Source organism: Oreochromis niloticus, unplaced genomic scaffold (genome assembly GCF_001858045.2).
Source record: "Oreochromis niloticus isolate F11D_XX unplaced genomic scaffold, O_niloticus_UMD_NMBU tig00007263_pilon, whole genome shotgun sequence".
Lineage (NCBI taxonomy): Eukaryota > Metazoa > Chordata > Actinopteri > Cichliformes > Cichlidae > Oreochromis > Oreochromis niloticus.
The window spans coordinates 858-10,849 of record NW_020328452.1 but is presented as its reverse complement, the minus strand read 5'-3'; the positions used below and the strand labels follow the sequence as shown (position 1 = coordinate 10,849).

The 9,992-nt window shown below is 43.6% G+C and overlaps 1 long non-coding RNA gene across 1 annotated transcript; it reads right to left on the bottom strand.

Annotated features, from left to right (window-relative positions):
* Positions 1-6,082: 6,082 nt before the first annotated feature.
* LOC109199272 (uncharacterized) lies at positions 6,083-8,220 on the bottom strand. The gene is made up of 2 exons (XR_002059703.2): positions 8,162-8,220; positions 6,083-6,195 (listed from the first exon to the last, which is right to left on the bottom strand). It is a non-coding gene; the product is annotated as an uncharacterized LOC109199272 (long non-coding RNA).
* Positions 8,221-9,992: the final 1,772 nt, after the last annotated feature.

The following is a 9,992-nucleotide window of genomic DNA, read 5'->3' as shown; positions in this document are numbered from 1 at the left end:
CCTGGAGCTCCGGCTAGCTATCGAGCTAAAAAAAAAAAAAAAAAAAAAAAGAAGAAGATAAATATACCAGAATTGCGCCATTCCATTGGCCGCCCTCGTGGCTCATGGGAAAGTGACAGGCCCTATGGCGGAGATTGAAGACAGGGGCAGTGGTTCGAATCCCATGCGGACCATTTGTTGGGGATACATACCAAACAAACAATAATAGTCCCTGGCTCTGAAATTCACCTGCTACGCTTGCTTAGAGCTACAGGCGAGCTATAGACGGGCTCTCTCTGCCTTTTTACCGCTGTCCCAAATCCTCAACTTTTACCTCAATATTGCTTCTTAGCCTTGCTACCCACCGCCAAACACGCCAGGCATTGTCGCTTTCTCAATCTCTTCTTCACGTCTGAACAAACGTCATTTTGCCTTCATTAACACAAATTATACATCAAACGTAGGTATTTTTCTTGCCTTTCACAAAATGCACCGTCATTATCGCAGGAGTTGCCGTTTTCTCGCAATGGCCTCAAGCAACACAAAGTCAGAACGTCCCATTCAAAGTCTATGGAGACTTCAGTGAAAATGACAGCTGCATGAGCTCTTTAGCTTTTGATTTACAACTTATCCACATTTCTTTGCGGACAATCCTGCATGTCACAAATAAATGACACAAAGCTCATCTGTGGCTGTGCACCATTCGTGGTGCGTTGGCTCCCTCTACTGGTACGCGCCTCATTCAAATGTCGCCGCACATTTAAATTGCAGGGTGTCTTTACACTGTCATAGCTCCTAGATAGATTTCTTCAGAGACCTGAAAATCGCTGTGATTATTCACCATAGCCTGCTGATTCTTACAGTGAAAGAACAATGTCAACGTATAGCATCGTTGGTTACTTTAATTGTGTTTGTGTTTTTTTAAATCAAATCCTACAAATATAATAAGCAACTTATGGCAGCTCTAGATAAACATGGCATTTACGATAAGTTTCAGTCCGGTTTTCGTCAGTTTCATTCCACGGAGACAGCTCTCTTAGGGTCTCAAGTGATATCTTGATGGATAATGATGCAGGAAAATGCTCTGTTCTACTCATGTTGGACCTCACATCAGCTTTCGACACAGCTGACCATCACATCCTCATTGAAAGGCTGAAAAAATGGGTTGGTGTATCTGGAACTGCATTAGAGTGGTTCTCCTCTTATCTCCATCACCGATCCTTTTCTGTGGCAGTCTCCGATTTTAGGTCATCCTCTACCTCCCTACTTATGGTGTCCCTCAAGGGTCAGTTTTGGGCTTTATTGTTTTTAATTTATCTCTTCCCCTCCAGCATATAATGGGCTCTTTTGAGGACATTTCTTATCATTGTTATGCTGATGATATCAGTTGTACATTTCTTTTATGCCCGAGGATTTATCTAAGCTTCAGCGTCTGAATGATTGCTTAGATTTGATCAAACGTAGGACGGCTGCAAATTTCCTCCAGCTCAACGAGGGGAAAACCAAAGTCCTCGTATGCGCCCCTGATAGATTCCTATCGCAGATAGTGAAAGCCCTTGGTCCTCCCTCACTCTATGTTAAATCCTCTGTCAGGAATTTAGGTGTCACCTTTGACTCCAGTTTCACATTGGATGGGCATGTGAAATCTCTGGTTCGGTCTTGTTTTTATCATTCAAGAAATGTGGCTAGGCTAAGCCCGAATTTATCTCGATCTGAACTGGAGATTGCTATACATGCATTTATCTCGTCACGCTTGGATTATTGCAATTCGCTGTTTATGTGTCTTAGCAAAGGTTCTCTGGATCGTCTGCAGGTTGTGCAAAACGCTGCAGCTAGGCTTTTGACAAAATCCTCCAAGTACTCACATGTGACACCGTTGTTATCTCAGTTACACTGGCTTCCTGTTAAATTTAGAGTCGATTTTAAGATCCTGGTCTTGACCTACAGAGCTGTGCATGGACTGGCACCTGCCTACATCTTTGATCTGCTACAGCCTTATGTCCCCAGCAGGTCTTTGAGGTCATCTGATCTGGGCTTACTTGCTATAAAAAAAATACTAAGAGGAGGACTAAGGGTGATAGAGCTTTTGCCACTGTGGCCCCTAGACTGTGGAACTCTCTCCCCCAAGCATTAAGAACTGTGGACTCAGTAGCTGTTTTTAAACACAACTCAAAACTCACCTTTTTAAAACTGCTTTTGGTTAATTTTTTGCCTGTTTTATTTAGTCTTTTTAAATCTTTTTATGACTTGTAATTTTATGTGCAGCACTTTGTGATTCTGTCTTGAAAGGTGCTATATAAATGAAACTTTATTTATTTATTATTTATTTATTAAAACAGGACCAATTGCGACACAAAACCTCTCGCACACTAACACAAACTCTTTATACAGATACAGAGCTTTACATGTATAAATAAGGCAGACAAAAATGCATAAAACACAAGCTATCAACAGATTGTTGGTGGACAGCATGTCACTTTATTTTGGTTTTATCTTGTTTCTTTTTGGTGTAGCCTCACTAAACAAAATGTTTATAAAAATGACCACTTTTATTATGAACACTGGCTCAAAATCCACCGTCAGTGATAAAGAGTAGACATCAGAAGCAAAGTTCTGCCGACATCATCACACCTCCCACCCTCAAGTGGAGGTGGCGGAGAGGAGGCACTTGGAGTTTCGGTCGAGAAAGTGTCCGTGTGACTGAGTCCTGTCCCAGCTCTGCTTCAAGGTCTGTCGGTCCAGCTTGTTGAGGGCCTGAGAGCAAAGACGGATATCCTGGACCAGCTCTGACAAACTGTCCAGGTCTTCACTCTCCCAGGGGCCAGAGACCTGACACCTGCAGGTTAAGCAACAAAGAGACATTTTATTTCATATCCATAATTTCCATTTTTCCCCCTATAAATATTTGACATCCAAATGTAGCCTATTAGCTAGCATCCAGTAACGTTTTCTGCTCCATAAAAGGGAAAATTAATTCACAACTAATCGTTTTTGTTTTGTTTTTTTATCTTTAAACCACACTTCTATATTGTAATGTCTGTGTGTGTACTCATCAAGCAACACCTCTGTGCATACATACTAAATGTTCAAACTTAGAAATGTGTCAAAAGGAAACAGACGCACAGCAAGACACAAACTGTTGCCAAGTACAACTTTGCACAGGTGATAAAAACATCAAATATCATCAAATTGTGAATTAGTGTGAAACGGTGAATCTAAGAATAGGCTCCCAAACAGTCATATCCAGAACAAATTACTTTTAACACATCAATGAGTAAGCAGGCATAGGGATTGGACAGCCTGGTTCTATCACAAGGGCCATAATATATTTGCCACCGCTGAGTTACAGTAAAGAGTAGGGGCGATAGGCAAGACTTACCTTTACTAGCACTGATGGTTTGGAGCACCATCTCAGCAGCGCCACGGTCGTGCAGCCGAGCCTGCTGATACAACAGCTTCTGCTTCTCCATCTCTTTTTCCTTTGTTAGAAAGGTGACACATATCATTGCAGACCATCTAAAAATGAAACTGCTAAAAACTTGAGGAGACTAGTGGAAGATTCAAGACCGATTGATCACCTACTTCAAAACTCTTCACTTCTCCATCGTCATCCTCTTCATCATGGCAACTCTGAAGGAAGGGAGAAAGGTGAAAAAAAGCATACAAACTACAGACTGATTACTTCGGATAGATATAGCCACATCAGCGACGGGAAGTTCCAAAGCACTGAGGCATCAAACTGAGTATTTTCGGTGTCACCATCTTTGTTTTTTTAAACCAGATGTTACGAATGATGGGGAGGCCGGTATCTGCTGCTTTGTGCAAAGATGAACAAGATGAAACTTGCCAGAGTTCTACAAAATGACCTGCAGAAGGCCCATCCATCCATCTCCCCAAGCAGAGAAGCCCAGACCTCCCTCTCCCCAGCCACCTCCTCCAGCTTGTCCGGGGAAACACCAAGGCGTTCCCAGGCCAGCCGAGAGATATAATCTCTCCAGCGTGTCCTGGGTCTGCCCGGGGCCATCTCCGGTGGGACATGCCCGGAAAACCTCACCCAGGAGGCGCCCAGGGGACATCCTTGTCAGATGCCCGAACCACCTCAACTGGCTCCTTTCGATGTGGAGGAGCAGCGGCTCTACTCTGGGCCCCTCCCGAATGGCTGAACTTCTCAGCCTATCTCTAAGGGAGAGGCCAGCCACCCTTCAGAGGAAGCTCATTTCCGCCGCTTGTATTCACAATCTCGTTCTTTCGGTCACTACCCACAGCTCGTGACTATAGGTGAGGGTAGATCGAACGGTAAATTAAGGGGCCACTGACATGAATGTCTCTGATCAACAATCAACAAACGACTTTATGATGGTGGCCTGGGGACAGAGCTTCCTCTTGTCAACCCTCTGCTGACTGCCCAGCACCGTCTGGCATTTGCCGTAGAATACCAGAATGGTCCACCACTGGTGCCCTGTGCTTTTCACAGATGATAGCAGGTTCACCCTGAGCACATGTGACAGATGTGAAAGGGTCTAGAGAAGCTGTGGAGAACATTATGCCGCCTGTAACATCGTTCAGTATGACTGGTCTGGGGGAGGCATATCCATGGACAGACGCACAAACCTCTAACAGACTAGGTAATGGCACCCTGACTCCCATTAAGTAATGGGATGAAATCCTTGGACTCACATCAGACCCTATGGTGATGCATTGGATCCTGGGTTCCTCCTGGTGCCTGACAATGCCTGGCCTCATGTGGCTCGAGTATGCATGTAGTTCCTTCGGAATGACAATGCCTGATACCACTAACTGCCCCCATGCTCGGCTGACATAGATCCAATAAAACACCTCAACTTTTCCAGAAGTTCGGTGATACCCTGGTCCGGATCTGGCAGGAGATCCCCAGGACACCATCCGTCTTCTCATTAGGAGCATGTCTGTCAGATCTTTCTGTCTGTCAGATCCATGCACACTTTGCCTGGCAAAGTGTGCAGTGAGATTGAGTCTCACATGCTTTAATTTTTTATTCGATGTGTAGGTGTTCACCACAAACAGTTTTTTATTTTTTATTTTGGGAACTTGGTTGATCCTAAAGCTAAACACACCATTCTTTGTGTTTATATATATGTCATGATCCAGGTCAGTGTTCAGTGGTTTTCTGTCCTGGCCTTGCGCTCTGCATCTGCCTTTTGGGGTGGAGCCCTGGTTCAACACCTACACTTCTCCACGCGTTTTCCATCTGTGGCATTCAGCAAGACAGTATTTAAAACCAGTGTTGCCATCAGTTCTTCACCAGTTCGTTTCTTTGTTCATGCCAAGTACTTGATCTCTTTTGTGCCTTTAGCAATCTCGTCAAGTCACCACCTTACTCCTTCCTCTGGACGCTGGTCTCCACAGTCAAATCCCAGCTTCATTCTGCAACTTGCTTCTCTCGACTTAAATTACTCACTGCTCTCACCTGCCTGTCCTCCTGCCTGCTGCTTCCTCTGCATTACTAGAATACAAGGCTGGAACCCAACTCACTCACTCAACACTCAGAGGGCTACCCGCCTCCAGAGCCACCTGCAAGACTCCTCGTCAGAGATTTCCCTGCCACGTATTCATGTCTCACCATAGTTTATTCTGTGATTTCAATAAAACTTGTGAAATCTTATTTCCGCTCTGTATTGTGTCTGCACTTATGTTCACTCCCACGTACTGCTCTCCCGGCCTTGACAGCATGAAGTGTCTGAAGAAATATACCCAGCAGACCCAATTCGGAGTGCAATCACTAAGCAGTGATATATTAACAGTGTCCTAAACCAACAACAACTCTACCATCCAGAAGACTAGTTACTAGTGCAGCTGCTAGTGCTACTGTTAACAGTGCAGCTGCTAACATTTGGTTAATTTGCCACAGTTTGGTGCATCTGTTTTTAATTTCTTTTCCCTCTCTTAGCTTTTCAGGCCACACTAAACTATTCTACACTGAAGGTAGGGGAGGTGCCAGTTGCAATAAGTGATTTGATTAGGCAGTACAGCGCCCTGCAAGTAATCCATCAGCCCAAAAGCATCATCCCTGGTCGATGACATAAACAGCACGCAGAACAATAACAGGTTTTTTTACCGTCTATGCTAAGCCAGCTATGTGAGTTTCAATTCAAAAGTGTTTAGTGTTGGTACTCAGCAACAGATACCTTAGCCATGATGTCTGCGTAGGCCATGTAGAGATGATCCTCATCCAGTTTACTGCAAAAACAAACACATTCACCAAAGTTAGCACAATTATAGCTGTATTAAGGAAAATAATTTTGGTGCACCACTGACTGAAATGACATCTTCTCATTTAACAGTTTTTCATTATTTTGATGAATATTTACATGTTTTATATTTCAGATTCTTTAAAATAGCCGCCCTTTGCTTTGATTACTGCTTTGCACACTCTTGGCATTCTCTCTCCATGAGCTTCATGAGGTGGTCACCTGAAATGGTTTTCCAAAAGTCTTGAAGGAGTTCCCAGAGATGCTGAGCACTTGTTGGTCCTTTTGCCTTCCCTCTGTGCTCCATCTCATCCCAAACCATCTCCATTGGGTTTAGGTCAGGTGACTGTGGAGGCCAGGCCTCCATCACTCTCCTTCTTGGTCAAACAGCCCTCGCACAGCCTGGAGGTGTGTTTGGGCTCATTGTACTGTTGGAAAATAAATGACGGTCCAACTAAACACAAACTGGATGAGATGGCATGTCGCTGCAGGATGCTGTGGCAGCCATGCTGGTTCAGTGTGCCTTCAATTTTGAAAAAAATCCCAGCAATGGTGTCACCACCAAAGCACTCCCACACCATCACACCTCCTCCTCCATGCTTCACAGTGGGAACCGTGCATGTGGAGACCATCCGTTCACCTTTTCTGCGTCACACAAAGACACGGTGGGTGGAATCAAAGATCTCAGATTTGGACTCATCAGACCACAGCACAGATTTCCACTGGTCTAATGTCCACTCCTTGTGTTTCTTGGCCCAAACAAATCTCTTCTGCTTGTTGCTTTTCCTTAGTCGTGGTTTCTTAGCAGCTATTTGACCATAAAGGCCTGATTCACACACTCTGAACAGTTGATGTAGAGATGTGTCTGCTACTGGAGCTCTGTGTGGCATCTATCTGGGCTCTAATCTGAGCTGCTGTTAACTTGCGATTTCTGAGCCTCGGGACTCGGATGAATGTATCCTCAGCAGCAGAGGTGACTCTTGGTCTTCCTTTCCTGGGGCGGTCCAGTTTTGTCATAGCGTTTTTTCCTGACTGCACTTGGGGACACATTCAGAGTTTTAGCAATTTCCCAGACTGACTGATGGGCTGTCATTTCTCTTTACTTACCTCATTGGTTGTTGCCATATTATAAATTAATACAGTTGTCAAACAGGGCTGTCAGCTGTGTACCAACCTGACTTCTGCACAACACACCTGATGGTCCCAACCCCATTAAGAAGGCAAGAAACTCCACAAATGAACCCTGACAGGCACACCTGTGAAATGAAACCATTTCAGGTGACTACATCACGAAGCTCCTTGAGATAGATGTGCTTGAAGCTGTTGTCCTGTGAGCTGCCTATCACACAAGCTGTTAACTCTCAGAACCTTGTCCTGTGATTCAGTCGTGTCTTTGGGTCTGCAGACCTCTTCCTGTCACAGTTTGTTTCTCAGTGCGTTTGATGGTGAAGGAAACTGTACTCACTGACACTTTGACTTTCTTTGTCAGGACAGACCTACATTTTTAAGTGTTATGATGGTCTCTCTCTCTTCCACTGTTAATGGTCTTTTTCTCACCATTTTTGTAGCAACACACTACTTACTGCAGTACAGTACTGTTCAGCTGATGCTCACAAGGGTATGGCACCAACACTGCTTTATGCAGACAGAGGGGGTTGGAATTAATCCAAGTTGGAACACCTGTAGGAATTAGTAGCAGCAGCTTTCAAGGCTTGATCAACCTTCACTGCTGCAGAACAGCTTTGAATTGTTAACCCATGTTGTGTCCCTGAAAAAGGCCTTTTGGTATAATTCTGAAATGTACATTATTTTTCAGTTTTGGGTAACCTAACCTCTGGCAGCTCACCACTTACCTTTGTACCATTTCAAGCTATTCATTGGACTTTAACGACATGAACTGCAACAAATAACTGGAAAAATAGGGACTTTTAACAGGTAGTGTGTAAAATACACACCATTTTTCTGTTAGGGCTGTTCTGCTGAACAGCTGGATGAGCTGATGCAGGGGATCTATGTGTTTGTGTTTCTGCCCCTCCTCTTCCTCAGATGGCTCCTGTTCACCTGGTTTCTGAAATCAACACACATTCACAAAGTGCTAAAACTCTGCTATACACTGAAGAAATTAACACATAATTTGCCTTCAAAACAAGCAAAAATTCCAGAGTAGTCAGAAGAATTCCACTCGTTTTGTTTTTTTAAATGAAATGAACTTACAGCGAGGTCTTCTATGAGTTTATCTTCAAAGTAGTGCTCCTCTGTCTCCATCCAGGACTTTTCATAGCCCTGCAGGAACAAGTTTACAGCCCGGTGCCTAGTATGAGAGAGATACATGGATGACTAATAACTGTTTATCTACCCATCTTCTGCTGCTTATAAAGGGCTGCACTGTAGGTGCAACATATATCCACAACCTTTCCTCACTAGCCCGAGGTGTGGCTGTAGATGAGGGTGGGAAAATAATAAAGTGCAGAATTTTAAATATTTCTTCTTCATTTTACATGTGTGTGTGTTTGAGAACATACCTTGGCAAGTTATAGAGTGGTGCCATCCTGAAGCAAGCGACGACATCTCTCTTCCTCTGTTTTGAAAGCAGTTTGTGCCACACAGCCTTCTTACTGCGCTGAGGATGCTCCACCTGAAGACACAAACTGAACCACTCAGTATACTAGATATTTAGTTGGTGTACCTTACCATCTGGAAGCCATATTATCCTGGAGAAGTATGTGGTCAGCTTTAATGAAGACCAATCAGCTAGTTTAAGAGGACCGTGGGGTACCTTAAAGCTATACTCTCTACGTTGGCACAAAAATGCGCAAAATCAACTCAACTTGAATATATAGACCTGCTCCAGGTGGAAGAGGACATGACCAATATCCAGGATTCTCTCCACAGTCTTCTCTGGGTCAGTAGTATCCTCATAGTGGTTTGGGAGGTCTCTGTACAGAGCCATCTGCCAACGAATTGCTGGGTCCTCTGACTTTGTAAGACACACAGAGGAAATGCATGACTCTATTGGCCCATTCACAAGGTTAAGCACCTTTGTGAATATATAAATATATAGTACCAACCAACATCTACCAACTGGTTTACATCTGTCTCGACTTTAACAAAACAAAAGCCAAAACACAGAAACACCACATGTAAAGCTCATGATTCAGTAGCTTGTATAACTACCTTGCTGGCAATAACTTGAATTGGTTGTTTTTTGTATGACTTCGTAAGTCTTTAAAATCATTGTGGCAGAATTTTGGCCCACCCTTGTTTATAACGTTGCTTCAGTTGATTTAGGTTTGAAGCCATTCATTTACGCACAGCACTCTTAAGGTCCTGCTACTTTCAGTATTTCAGTCACTCTATAACTTCAGATTCAGTTCTTTCTCCTGCTGGTGTGTTTGGGATCATTGTCCTGTTTCCTGACCCAGTGTGGGTGAAGCTTTAGCTGTCAAGTAGATGGCTTCACATATGACTCTGGAATATACAGTGTATCAAAAATAAATCATACACTTTCAAAAGGCTGTATTTTAAGCTTACACTAAATTTAAAATACATGGCTGAATATAAAGTTTTACATACAAAATGTTCAATGTTTATGAATAATCAATGAAATACGTCATCCCATAGTTCACTGTAGTCACTGCAGCCACTGCTGTTGTAATGCAATTGTTCCGGGTGAATGGCTGCAGAATGAAAGCACTTTGAAATCGAATGATTCTTTTTGATACAGCCTGTACTCTCCCGTACAGACGAGTTTAGTGATGTTAGTGGGATAGGGGCTATGTGGAGTGA